At 36.7% G+C, this 13,055-nt stretch overlaps 1 protein-coding gene across 1 annotated transcript in view; it reads right to left on the bottom strand.

Annotated features, from left to right (window-relative positions):
* The window catches only part of SKAP1 (src kinase associated phosphoprotein 1), a 276,017-nt gene that overhangs the window by 175,998 nt on the left and 86,964 nt on the right, over positions 1 to 13,055 (bottom strand). The gene's annotated exons all lie outside the window — the stretch shown is intronic.

Genomic DNA, 13,055 nt, shown 5'->3' with positions numbered 1-13,055 from the left:
CTCAAATAAATAAATAAAATCTTTAAAAAAAAAAATAACTTATTGGAAAAAAAAACTTATTGAGGCTGAACTTTGTGATTCCTAAAAATAGCAACAGTGACTGTAGTATAGAAAAGAAAGTAACCTTCTCTTAAAAATCTTATTAAGATAAAGGAAACACAGTCTGAAAGAAAAAAATAGTACAAACTTTTTATCAAAAGAAACAGGATTTCTTCTTATCACGAATAATGGTAGTTAAAAGAGCAATAAAAAAACATGATACCATATACTTGAAAGTTGCTAGGAGTAGATCTTAGACATTCTCAGCAAAAAAAAAAAAAAAAAAAGAGAGAGAGAGTTAAGTGTGTAAGGTGATGAATATGTTAATTATCTTGATCTTGGTAATCATTCCACAATGCATATGTATGTGAAATCATCACATTGTATACTTTTAAATATATATAATTATATTGTCAATTATTCTCCAATAAAGCTGTGGGGAAAAGAACAATAATAAATAAAATTCATAGATACTTAAAGATTCATTCAACTGTTATCATGCTGGCCAGGGAAGAGGAGAAGTCAGTGATTACTGAACTCATTACACATCTAATATTTTCTGTTTGTTGTGGAAATCTGTGTATTCAGGCATAGGTTACCCAAGCCAATGACAGGCATCCAGATAACAGGAATCTTGGCATATGAGGTCTCAGAATTTCTCCAGATTTTTTTTTTTTTGGACGAATTCATACTAACCAATAATATAGTTAGCAGTCTACAACAGGATGGAGAGAAAAAAGCAATAGACTTAGATGAGTAGTAATCCAACCAGATTGCAGAAGGAGTTACCCATTTGTACATGTTTTTTTATTTTCCCAAAGGCAGAGAATGGTCCCTCAAGAAATCATATGACCAATTCCTTACCTTCCTAGATATAAATATGCAACTCGTTCAAGATAGATGGTTAGCCACTCTTTTTAAAATTTTTCGAGGAACAATATACCATTGTTCATCTTTGATGTCCAGTTCAACCTTCTGTTTCATCATTTTTACAGGTAAAATGCATTCTGAATCCATCCCTCTCCTTTGCTCCCACCAATGACATGGAAAGATCCTTACCACTGCTCATCAACTCTATGGCAAGAGTCTCATAACCTTGTTTCCTTCCTCCCAAAACATAGATCTGACTATGTCAATTCATGATTTAAAAATTATTTTTCATAGATGCCTACCACCTACAAAATACAACTGAAACATAGTCTTCATTAACAATAAGAAAGAAACTGGGGGTTGTTGGAAGGGAGGTGGGTGGAGGCATGGGCTAACTGGGTGATGGGCATTAAGGAGGGCATGTGATGTGATGAGCACTGGGTGTTATATGCAACTGATGAATTACTAAATTCTACATCTGAAACTAATGATGTACTATATGTTGGCTAACTGAATTTAAATTAAAAAAAAAAAAGAAAAAGGAAAAAAAAAAGAAACAGTCTTCACAGTCCATACCCAAACTACTTTCCAGCTTTGTCTCCTTCTGTTTCCACCTGTGCAGCATGTGCTCCAGCCACATTCAACTACCAAACTCTACCCAAAAAAGTCTCCTTTTATATCTTCACTCATGTTTCATTATCTGCCTGGAATCACCTTTCCTTCATTTGCAACTGTTGACTGTACTTCAAGGCCCACTGCCTTCCCAAAATTTCTGTAGAATTTCCCACTCAGGATGGATCTTACACTCCTTTGTTCCCTTAACACATTACATAATGACCACATTCTATCTTCATTACATTTGCACAAAAATTTATTTGTAATCCACTTGAAGGCAGGGATAGTCTTTATCTCCCCTTTATTTCTTGGCATGGAACTTGCACAGGATCTACGATAAGGGAAGGTTTACTGATAAATTTACTGTTACACTCAAGGTATAACAGAAAGAGTGGTCTGGATATTCATGTTCTTCTAGTTTTGCTACTTATTGGCTATGTCTAGGGCAAGTCACAATATCTCTGAGTCAATGGTTGCTATAGCTTTAGGTAACAAGTCTGTATTCTAAGCAAGAGGAAGGTAAAGGGACAAAAGGAAAGGTGAAGACAAGAGGGGCAGAGAACTTTCTCAGCTTTCTTACTTAGGAATGGATGCTTCCTCTGGTGATTTGGTGACTTCACCAAAATCAGGGTAAGAAATGAAATGAAATGGTGCTGATACACAATTAGTAGAGCCCCTAACAACTTAGAAGAGGGAAGATAGTGAAATCGCTACATTTTCAGGCAACAGTAAAACAAAGCTAGAGGAAAAAAAAAAATCAAGTTAATGTGGACAAATTGCAGAAAAGCTTCCCAAGACTGCATCAATCGCTGGGCAGAGAAATGGCAGATGAACTCCAGTGTAGCTAAGTGTTAGTTAATGTTTTTTTAGTACTGGGAAAACATACAAGAAATTTTACTCACAGAATCTAAATTATACTTAATGGATTATGGACATTCAACAATTAAAACCAAAGAAAAGTTTCTCACTTAGATCTTTAGGAAGTGATCCTTGAAGACATTAGTCTAATGGGCTTCTCTGGGCAAATAGGGCACAAAACTGGAAGCATTCTGATAAGAAGCACTGTGACTTTTATTTTTAAATTTGTTTATTCAAAAATTTGTTTAACAAACATTTATTGAGCATTCCTATGTGAAAAGTACCATGCCAGATGCTGGAGGCTGGAGGAGGAAAAAATAACACAACGTTGGGTTAGGCATTATCACTGCCTTCAAAAAGATTAGAATGAGGAGGGAGACACATATGAAGGCCTGGGCAGAACAGAAGGGTTGGGAGAGACGGTGCTGAGTGAGAGCAGATTCCAAATGGGACCATGGATGCTGGGCTGTCTGTTACTCTAACACTGCTCCAGGGACAGGATGGAGAATCATGAACATTTTCCTATAACAGTAATGACTCATCTACTGACAACATGACTTTTAATGGCTGCACTGCTGTCCATCATACGGTGTACCGTAATTTATTAAACCGATCCCATGTAATTAGACATTTAGCTTGTTTCCAATTACTTGATGTTCTAGGAGCTATATTGGCTTATTTCCTTAGAATAAATTCCTAGAAGTGCAACTTCTGGGCCTAGGGCTCTGCACATTTTCAAGATTTTTGAAAAATAATTTTTATTATTTATTTTTAATTATGAAAATAATATTCTACTATATAAAATTTAGAAATAAAAGCACGTCAAAGTATTATGGTGAAGAACATTATAGTTTTTTTCTTTTTTTAAATTATTATTTTTTATTATGTTCAGTTAGCCAACATATAGTACATCATTAGTTTCTTTTTTTTTTAAAGAAAGTCTTTTTTTTTTTTTAAGATTTTGTTTATTTATTTGACAGAGAGAGACACAGCGAGAGAGGGATCACAAGCAGGGGGAATGGGAGAGGGAGAAGCAGGCTCCCCGCAGAGCAGGGAGCCCGACGCGGGGCTCGATCCCAGGACCCCGGGATCATGACCCGAGCCGAAGGCAGACGCTTAACCATCTGAGCCACCCAGGCGCCCCCATCATTAGTTTCTGATGTAGTGTTCAACGATTCATTAGTTGAGTATAACACCAGTGTTCATCACAACACATGCCCCCCCCTTAATACCCATCACCCGGTTACCCCAACCCCCCAGCCCCCTCACTTCTGTAGCCCTCAGTTTGTTTCCTGGGAGTCCAGAATCTCTCATGGTTTGTCTCCCTCTCTGATTTCTTCCCATCCAGTTTTCTCTCCCTTCCCCTGTGGTCCTCTGCACTATTCCTTATGTTCCACATATGAGTGAAACCATATGATAATTGTCTTTCTCTGCTTGACTTATTTCACTTAGCATAACCCCCTCCAGTTCCATCCATGTCGATGCAAATAGCAGGTATTCATCCTTTCTGATGGCTGAGTAATATTCCATTGTATATATGAACAACATCTTTTTTATCCATTCATCTGTTGAAAGACCTCTCGACTCTTTTCACGGTTTGGCTGTTGTGGACATTGCTATGAACACTGGGGTGCTATGCACACATATACATCTATTTCAAAAAGTGAGAACTTACTGTATATGATGTCTTATAACCTTGTATTTTCACTTAATTAGGGTATAAACATCTTTCCACTCATTAAATATTCTTCTATAAACATCACTTCTAATGGTTGCATATATTCCATTGTATGCTAGTAGCTTAGACATTTAGCCTGTTTCCAATTTTGTGCTTTTATAAACAAGTGTTCAGTGAATACCTTTAAACATCTTTATGTATATTTATTTTCTTAAAGTACATTTAAGGTTGAATTGTCAAGTCAAAGGGCATTTACAATTAAAGTTTTTGTTACATTTCCCCCATATTGTCCTCTGGGAAGATTATACTAGTCAATATACCTACCTGCAGTGTGTGGCCACTTTCTACACTTTTGCCCAACTCTGAATATTTTCATTTATTGCTGCCCAACCCTTGTCAGTCTGATAAATTCCTATAGATCTTTTATGACATAATTCAAATATCACCTCCTCTAAGAGGTCTTCCCGATCTCATTTCCTTCCCAGGTATAGTTATTGCTCCCTTCACTATGCTCTATAACCCCATTTATGTTCCACATTTTTAGTGTTTACTTCTTTTTTGAGAGAGAGAGAGAGAGCAGGGCGGGGGTAGGGGGCAGAGGGAGAGGGGGAGAGAGAATCTTAAGCAGGCTCCATGCCCTGTGCAGAGCCTGATGCAGGGCTCAATCTCATGACCCTGAGATCGTGACCTGAGCCAAAATCAAGAGTTGGACGCTTAACTGACTGAGCCACACAAGTGCCCCTTTAGTGTTTACTTCTAAGCAGTCAAATTACTCATTCAAATATTGTCTTTTCAAGTAGACTGTGTGCTTCTTATTCACTGCTGTAGTCCCAGTGCTTGGCTGTATCTGATACACATTAGGCACCAACAAATGTTTGCTGGGTGAATGTATAGATTACTGTCACAACTTCCCATGTTTTCTTACAGAAAATGCTGCATGTTTGATTTCAGATTTCAATTCTTGATATAATGAGCTATACAAGAATCTGTTGGTATTAAACAAAAATAGGAAGCGTCCTGGTTTTTTAAAGTATAATCTAGTGGGAAGTGTTCATTAGTAATCTTTATGGAAAGGAAAACAAGGCATACATTTCCAAACTATCTAGTAGGTCTACCAGATATTTATAAGCAAAAAAGTCTTTTTTTTTTTTTAAAGATTTATTTATTTATTTGACAGAGGGCAACACAGTGAGAGAGAGAACACAAGCAGAGGGAGTGGGAGAGGGAGAAGCAGGCTTCCCGTGGAGCAGGGAGCCCAACACGGGGCTCGATCCCAGGACCCTGGGATCATGGGGACCTGAGCCAAAGGCAGACGCTTAATGACTGGGCCACCCAGGCGCCCCACAAAAAAAGTCTTAATGTTATAAATTGTTTTCACTTTAAAAGGGAAATTGTTCATTAATGCACATAAACACACTTTGCATTGTCAAATACACACGCGCACACACACCTTATCATGGTATGCAAACAACCAAGATCTACAAGTTCCAAACAAGTAGAATATGGGGAAACTTAAAAATAGTTATGTTAAACTAATTTTATAACACTTCATGATCCTTCCAAGGGTGTAAAGCATCAATAATTCCACTTTTACTGTAAACAACCCAAAATATGAACATCTTTGTACATACATCTTGCTAGAACTGTCCTGATAATGGGGGGAAATGTATTGTTTATTTTAGCATGAGCCAGACTAATTAGTATGCCTGTCAAAATCTTCCTGTCCCATATTATTCTTGAAACCTTGATAAGCTCATTTGTTTCAAAGCTGGGGAAACAGAGATGATAAAAACAAAAGAAACTATCATAGCCTGTAGGAAACTCTACAGGTCAAATGTCTCAGGCTCTTCAATCTTCTGGAGCTTCAGAATTGATTGGAAATGACATCTGCAAGGTTGTCTCTCATTGAAATATTTTTTTTCCTGCAAACTCAGCACCCTTGTGAGTGAAGAAACTGATTTTGTGTTAAATGGTTTATCTAGAGCAAATTCAAACACTTAGGATATTGCAACTCAGTATAAGTGCATTCCTTTCATGTTTGAAATCTCTTTTTTTTTTATTGTTTGTTTTCATTCTTATATTGATTGTAGATCAGAATTCAGAGCAGGACATTAATAACATACCCAATAATTTCTCCTTACTGTTTTTTCTAGATTATTCCTTGTTCTGATGGCCATAAACTCGAGCATTATCAAGATTTACAGAACACTAGTAACTTATTATAAAGCTCCTCAGTCCAAAATGCTTTCTTTCCAAAGAATCATTTTAAGTGATGACCACAAGGTGTGTGATAAGAAAACTGGTTGGGCAAAAGGTTTATAGCCATTCAGAATAGACCATTAGGGTTACATACAAGACATTTTAAAAAATGTTTAAATATGTATTTTCCAAAGTGTTTGCTAAATATGAAACTAATGGAACACTCTTTCAACTTAAGTACAGAAAGGCATAAAGCTCAAGATACTAAGTGGTAGACCAGAAAATAAATCCTAGTTTTCAGATTGGTGTTCCAATATATCTGCACCTTAATTTTTTCTTTCCTTTTTAAAAATTTGCCCATGTAAAAAAATGTTATGTCTTGTAAATCTCTTTGCCCTTCATCCCTTACTTTTCCTTATAATTTATCTGTTGAAGAACCTGGGATGTTCAATTGTTTAGAGTTTCCCATTGTCCGAATTTTGCTAATTGCATGCTCACAGTTCCACACATTCTTCTGTCCTGTTTTTCCTACAAATTGCTAGTTGGACCCAAAGGCTTGATGACTCATGTCTGACATTATTTTGTGCCTCAGTTTCTTTTCTTTCTTTTTTTGTTCCGCTATGCTCACCACAAGTATAGCTACCATCTGTCACCATACAATGCTATTACAATACTATTGATTATATGTGCCTCAGTTTATTAATGTGGAAACTGGAAACCCACACATGAAAGTATTACAGCTCACTGAGGTATCTGTACTTATCACTGCAGAGGAAGTTGAAGGCCAAAAAACAGCCTTGGCAAGAGTTTGGTCAGAGAACTCAGACCCTGCAATTGCCCGGCTTCTGTCTGGTTCCAGCTTTGCCACATGGGAGGTGCGTGATCCCAAACAAATCTTAGCCTCAGTTCCCCGCCCCCCTCAGTCAAGGATACCACTCACCTCATGAGACTTCTGAGGGTTAAATGGGGTGATGCATTCAAACAAGATTTTTAAACTGTAAAGTACTATAGACATGCACAAAATAGGGACATTACTCATTCGCAGGGGCTTAAATAGTTTCATAATGAAAAAATATTTTAATGTCTTAGAGAATCAATTTTTTGAAAAAGGTTAGATATGGCACTAACACAAAACAAAAAGATGATATATATGACCTAATGAGTCCTTGTGAAGGAATAAATGACAGCTTCCCGGGCACGTCCCAGAAACTTACAGCCCTATGACTCAGGAGCTCTGTGAATTCTGTAGGATGAGAGCCTTGCAAGCTTCTACCGCACACAAACATCACAGCGCCATTTAAACAACCCACTCCAAAGCCACTCATCAAAATGACGAGTAATGATTTATAGCTGGTGAATACTGAAAAAAAAATGATTTTATTTACCTTTCAATCTGTGCAAATCCATTAACTATGGGTTCTAATGCTCTTCTTCAAAGCAGTTTGCCAGGCCAACTTTCCTTCTTCCACTCCACATCCTGTTTTCTCTGGGCTTCTCACATAAATTCACTTGAGAACTCTTCTGCCTACTCACGTACCTCACACCTCTGACCTCCTCCTCAGCCACAGCCTACGCCTGAGCCTTCCTTTCTTCTCTCCCTTGCCCACCCAACTTCTATCCAATCCATCTCTCAGGAAGTTTCTGAAATATTATTTCCAGGCTGTCTTGATTAGCTAGTTAAGAAGAAGCCATTTTTCGAGAGCTGTGCTCTTCAACATGGTAGCTATTAGCTACCTGTTACTATTTAAAGGTATATTTAAATTTAAATTAATTTTTTAAAAGATTTTATTTATTTATTTGACAGAGAGAGACACAGCAAGAGAGGGGAACACAAGCAGGGGGAATGGGAGAGGGAGAAGCAGGCTTCCCGCGGAGCAGGGAGCCCGATGTGGGGCTCAATCCCAGGACCCTGGGATCATGTCCTGAGCTGAAGGCAGACACTTAATGACTGAGCCACCCCGGCGCCCCTAAATTTAAATTAATTTTTAAAATTCAGTTCCTCAGTCTTGCTAGCCACATTTTCAAGTGCTCAGTAACTACGTCTGGTGGTGGCTGTTTCATTAAATAGTGTAAATATTACAGAACATTTTCATCGTTGCAGAAAGTTCTTTTGGATGGCATTATTGTGCAAGAGCACCTCTCCTCTCCCTCCACAGTCTTGTTAGATGTGAGGGAAGAGATGTGAGCTCTGAAATTAGACGCCCTTTAGCTTTTGAATAATAGACCTAAAAGGTGATTAAATGAGATTGTGGAAATGCCTAGCACAATGCCTGCCAGAGGGTAGCTGCTCACTTAGTGGTAGCCATTATTGGTACTGTATTCCTTTTCCTTTTTTTTTTTTTAAGATTTTATTTATTCATTTGAGACACAGAGATATATATATAGAGAGAGCATGAGCAGTGGGAGAAGCAGAGGGAGAGCGAGAAGCGGACTCCCCGCTGAGCCAGAAGCCTGATGCGGAGCTCGATCCCAGGACCCCAGGATCATGACCTGAGCCGAAGGCAGACGCTTAACCATCTGAGCCACCCAGGCGCCCCTTATTCCTTTTTCAAGTAAGTCCAGAACCTCTACTTTTTCCTTTTAGCAGTACACACGAGTATCTGAAGGAATAACAATAAAGGTTCTTGTTTTTTTCTGAGAGGCAGTGTGGCATATTGGAAAGATTATGGGCTTTGGATGCATAGAGACTTTAGATCCACTTGATTAACTAAGGATCTTGGGCAAATTAATCTCTCTGAGGCTCAGTTTCTTCATCTGTAATATGGGAATAATAATACTTACGCTGTGCAGTGGTAATGATGAGAGATAATGTATGTAAAAAAAATGCTGTCTGGCATATGGTATGAGTTCAATAAATTTATTATAGAAGGCAGGTACTATGAATTCACTTTAGAGAGTGCCATATATCCAGCATAGTTAGATGCTAAATGATTGTTGCTGGTAATGAAGGTCAGGCTAGTAAACTTTTTGTAGGATGGTGTTATGCATTATTTAAACACTTCTCCCCAAACAGGGCTTTCTCTGGTATTCCTAGGATGCAGCTAAACTAAACTTTTCCTCTGTGGTATTATCAATTCTACTCATAGCAGTTATCCTAAGTTTGTATGATATAGAGAAAAAATTGAGCATTCACAACTCATCAGACAGGTTTTAATTTACCATCACTCAGTAGTTTTAACTATTATAAAGGCATTTATGGAGTGGCATGCTGGATTGAAACTGCAAAGATTGGCCTAAAGAACTGTCAACCATCACTGTCACCAAGAGAGGCTATAGCTTAAAATTTTGCCCGGACAATAAGTCTGAAATATATGCCTTCAGAGCATAATCCAAGTATCACAACTTTTTTTTTTTTTTTTAACAGAGATTAAACACATGCATGAGCAACTGGAGGGCTGGGGGAAGGAGAAGCGAAACATTTTGCATCCTCAGACCCTCTTACGCATTCATGCTGCCAAGAGAAGGGTAAACAAGAACCAAGTCTCTCTTGCTTCTAGCAGTTGGTACACCCTAAGTGAGTGTATATTTCAAGGAGTTGTTCTATTTGCTTGAGTTGTCTTGTTCCTTCATCTGCTACTTGTGGGTCTTTCTAAACTATCCCTGGGGGAGGAGGTGAAGAGTAGTGAATAACCAATCTAGTACCCAGTCATTCCACAGGAAGGAGAGAGAGGGAGGGAAGGAGAGAGAGAGAGAGAGACCAAGTCACCAAATAAAGAGAGCTCTGAGTTCAATAACTGGGATTATCCCGTGGCAAGAGATAAAGGATTCTGTTATCATTGAGCACGATTCCTTTATCTCTCAAAGACAATCAACCTTTAGCAAGAGGAGTGTAAACTTAAAACCTCATAACTCAATTTAACATAGTGTTAAAGTTTGGGGGGTTATTTATCAGTGCTGGGGCTGATATAATCAGTCTGAGGGACCCTAGAACAAAGAGCAGTGGGTGAAGAGTATGTCACCTCCGTGCACATTCGTTTCCTTGATGAACAAGGAGCTATTAGCTGCAGAGAAAGCATTATCTAAGTGAAGAATGATGCCAATTGTTTTAGCTGCTTCTCCTGAAATTGTGGAGTAAAACATAGGGTCCCCGTGAGTTAAGGAGCAGTTTTTGTTACTATGGTGTTGAGGATTTCTTAAAAATTAAGTTTAATTTGGGAGGGTATATGGACACATAGTTCTTCTTCAACAGCAACCAGAAATCAATTTGAGACATAGATCTCTTTTTAACCTCTGCTCTTAACTCATTAAATCAAAAAGTTTTAAAATAATCATATAAGACTTTTTAAAAGTCTAGTTGGGTTGAACACTGACTTTTATGCAAAATTCAAGGACTAGTTAATAAACCATCTAAGGAAGGGAAGAATATACTCATTGAGCATGTGGTTTTTGAAGGAGTAGGCACAAACTTCAAAATTTAATTCTCAAATATAAACTTTACTCTAATTATAAACTCCTACACAAAATGTTATTTCTAAGTTCATCTGCGCAATAAAATATTTTACCATTTAACAGAGTCACTTCACATTGTTTTAAATTAATCATTGCTTTTACTGACTCTAAATAGAAATGCAACCTGTAATGCATTTGCAGAAACCACTTCATAATTTTAGTTTGTTTTTTAAAAACTACAAATACATTTTAAAATTACATTTGTTATCTTAAAATATTCTTTCTTTAATTTTACCATTCAGCAGAGTTTATTACATTACTACAGCTTTAAATTACTGATAACATTTCTAAAAGACTAACACTATTAAAAAAAAAAGAAGAACACTATTTACCCTTCTCTGAATGTAGGCTTCCTGGCTTTAGATATAAAATTTTATTCTTATTCTTTGCTGAATAGGCTTCTTTTTGTCATTTCTTGTTATAATTCTCTGGATATGCTGGACCGTGGTCTAAGTTAGCATCTTAGAAATCCAGAAACTTCCATATAGCAAACTCATTAAAATATACTTCAGAAACTGACTCAGACGACATAAAATATCTGCTTTTACCATTTAAAAAATGACCAGCATATTTCATTTTAAAAGGATAGTAAAAGTTTCTTAATCAAAAACTTCTCGGGGATTTTTTACCACATGGATTTACTGCAAACCTTCTGTATCTGCTGGGCCAGTAAACCTGCCAGCCCACCTCAGTCAATATCTCACACTGAGATACCGTGTTTTAAAAATCTTCCTGATCAGGTAAATATTATAGGATATATTCTTTTCTAACCCTGCAGATACAGCTTTCATGGAGACATTTATGAGAGCTGAAAGGATTGAGGGAAAAATAAAACCTATACTGCTTTTTAGTTTTTTTTTTTAATTCTTTATTGGAATGTCAATAATTCATTTAGCAGAGTGTGCAAAAAATTTCATAAAAATCTTTTCTTAATTTTATACCTTTGTCATATATTGAAAATCATACCAAGCATGCTCTTATATCACTTGGACTGAAAAACAGAGTATGTTAGAATTATTGTGAGTGATCAGTTGGGTAAGAGTTGAAAGAACATTATAACTAAATCAGACAGAACTCAATTTCTGCCTATTTTATACAGGAAGAGAAAACTTAAAAGTTGTAAAACTTTTTACCTCGGTCTGGCTTCTGCAGCGAGACCGGGACCTCTGCTCTATTGTGGATGGTGATTTAGACCATAGCAGTCATAACTGAAACCCACAGTATATCATGCTGTAATAATCATAAGTGAACTATAAAATGTGCCTCATTACTAACTCAACTGTTAGAATTTACCAAATCACCACTTGCACCTTTCCAGAGATTTCCCCTTAGCTAACTTCTTAAAACTAACAAGTAAACAAAAAGAATATCAGAAACAACAAAAATGCTGGAGGAAGGCCACCATCAGATATGAAAGGTAAACATCTTAAACATTTATAAATTTATGTGCCTTCACAAGTTAGCCCCCATGTGTTTTTGCTAGACATAATTTAGTGGAGTAACCTAGCCTTCCTAACTGAACTGGAATTAATATCAACTTTTCCAACATTTCTTCTAAATTTCTTTGCATCCGATATGCCAAGTCATTATTCATGCATGTATTTTTCTCTCTCAGTTAGATAAAGCTGGGACTTCTCACATAGTTGAAAAAGGTTTTCACTGGCACCCTTAACACTAAATGAAACATTTCTTTTTTCAAGGTTAACATATTTAGAATTAAATTACAGTACAAATTTGATAATTTATTCATTGGATGGATACAAAAGCAGTGAGAAGTTGCTTTTTTTGAAAAGCAGGATTTGAACAAGTTTAAAAAGTAGTAAAAGTCTTCTCTGGCTCCTTTTTAATGTTCTCACCCTAAATGAAGGCAAATTTTAATGATTTCCATATTAAGAGGGAAACACTTAAAAAGCAACACTATCAAATTTAAATAAATTTGTTATTTTTGGAGGAGCAAACATGCAGAAGATTTCTTATGAAGAGCTCCTTGAATTGTTCTGGTATTCCTTAAGAAAATTCAGAAAGATACTTGCTTTACAGCAGAAGGTATTTACATGTATAGAGTGAGAAGACAAGGAAGGAACAAGTAATCTGCCTTCCTTTCAGCTTAAATGATATGATAAAGAAAATTATTATTATTTATAATAAGACATTTAATAAGAACTCAGATATAATTTCCTAGGAAAATCTCTTCTAGCCTATACCAACAATGACTGCAATACTCCAACAGACCCTAGGACACCTCCTTATCATTAGAAAAGTCAAACTTCTGCAAACAATTTCTATATTATACTGTTATTAATTATAATATCCAGGAAACTGATCATTATAATTTCCTTAATTTTAA

Source organism: Neomonachus schauinslandi, chromosome 15 (genome assembly GCF_002201575.2).
Source record: "Neomonachus schauinslandi chromosome 15, ASM220157v2, whole genome shotgun sequence".
NCBI classification, from domain to species: domain Eukaryota; kingdom Metazoa; phylum Chordata; class Mammalia; order Carnivora; family Phocidae; genus Neomonachus; species Neomonachus schauinslandi.
The sequence above is the reverse complement of the archived record's forward strand: the minus strand, read 5'-3'. Positions and strand labels throughout refer to the sequence as shown.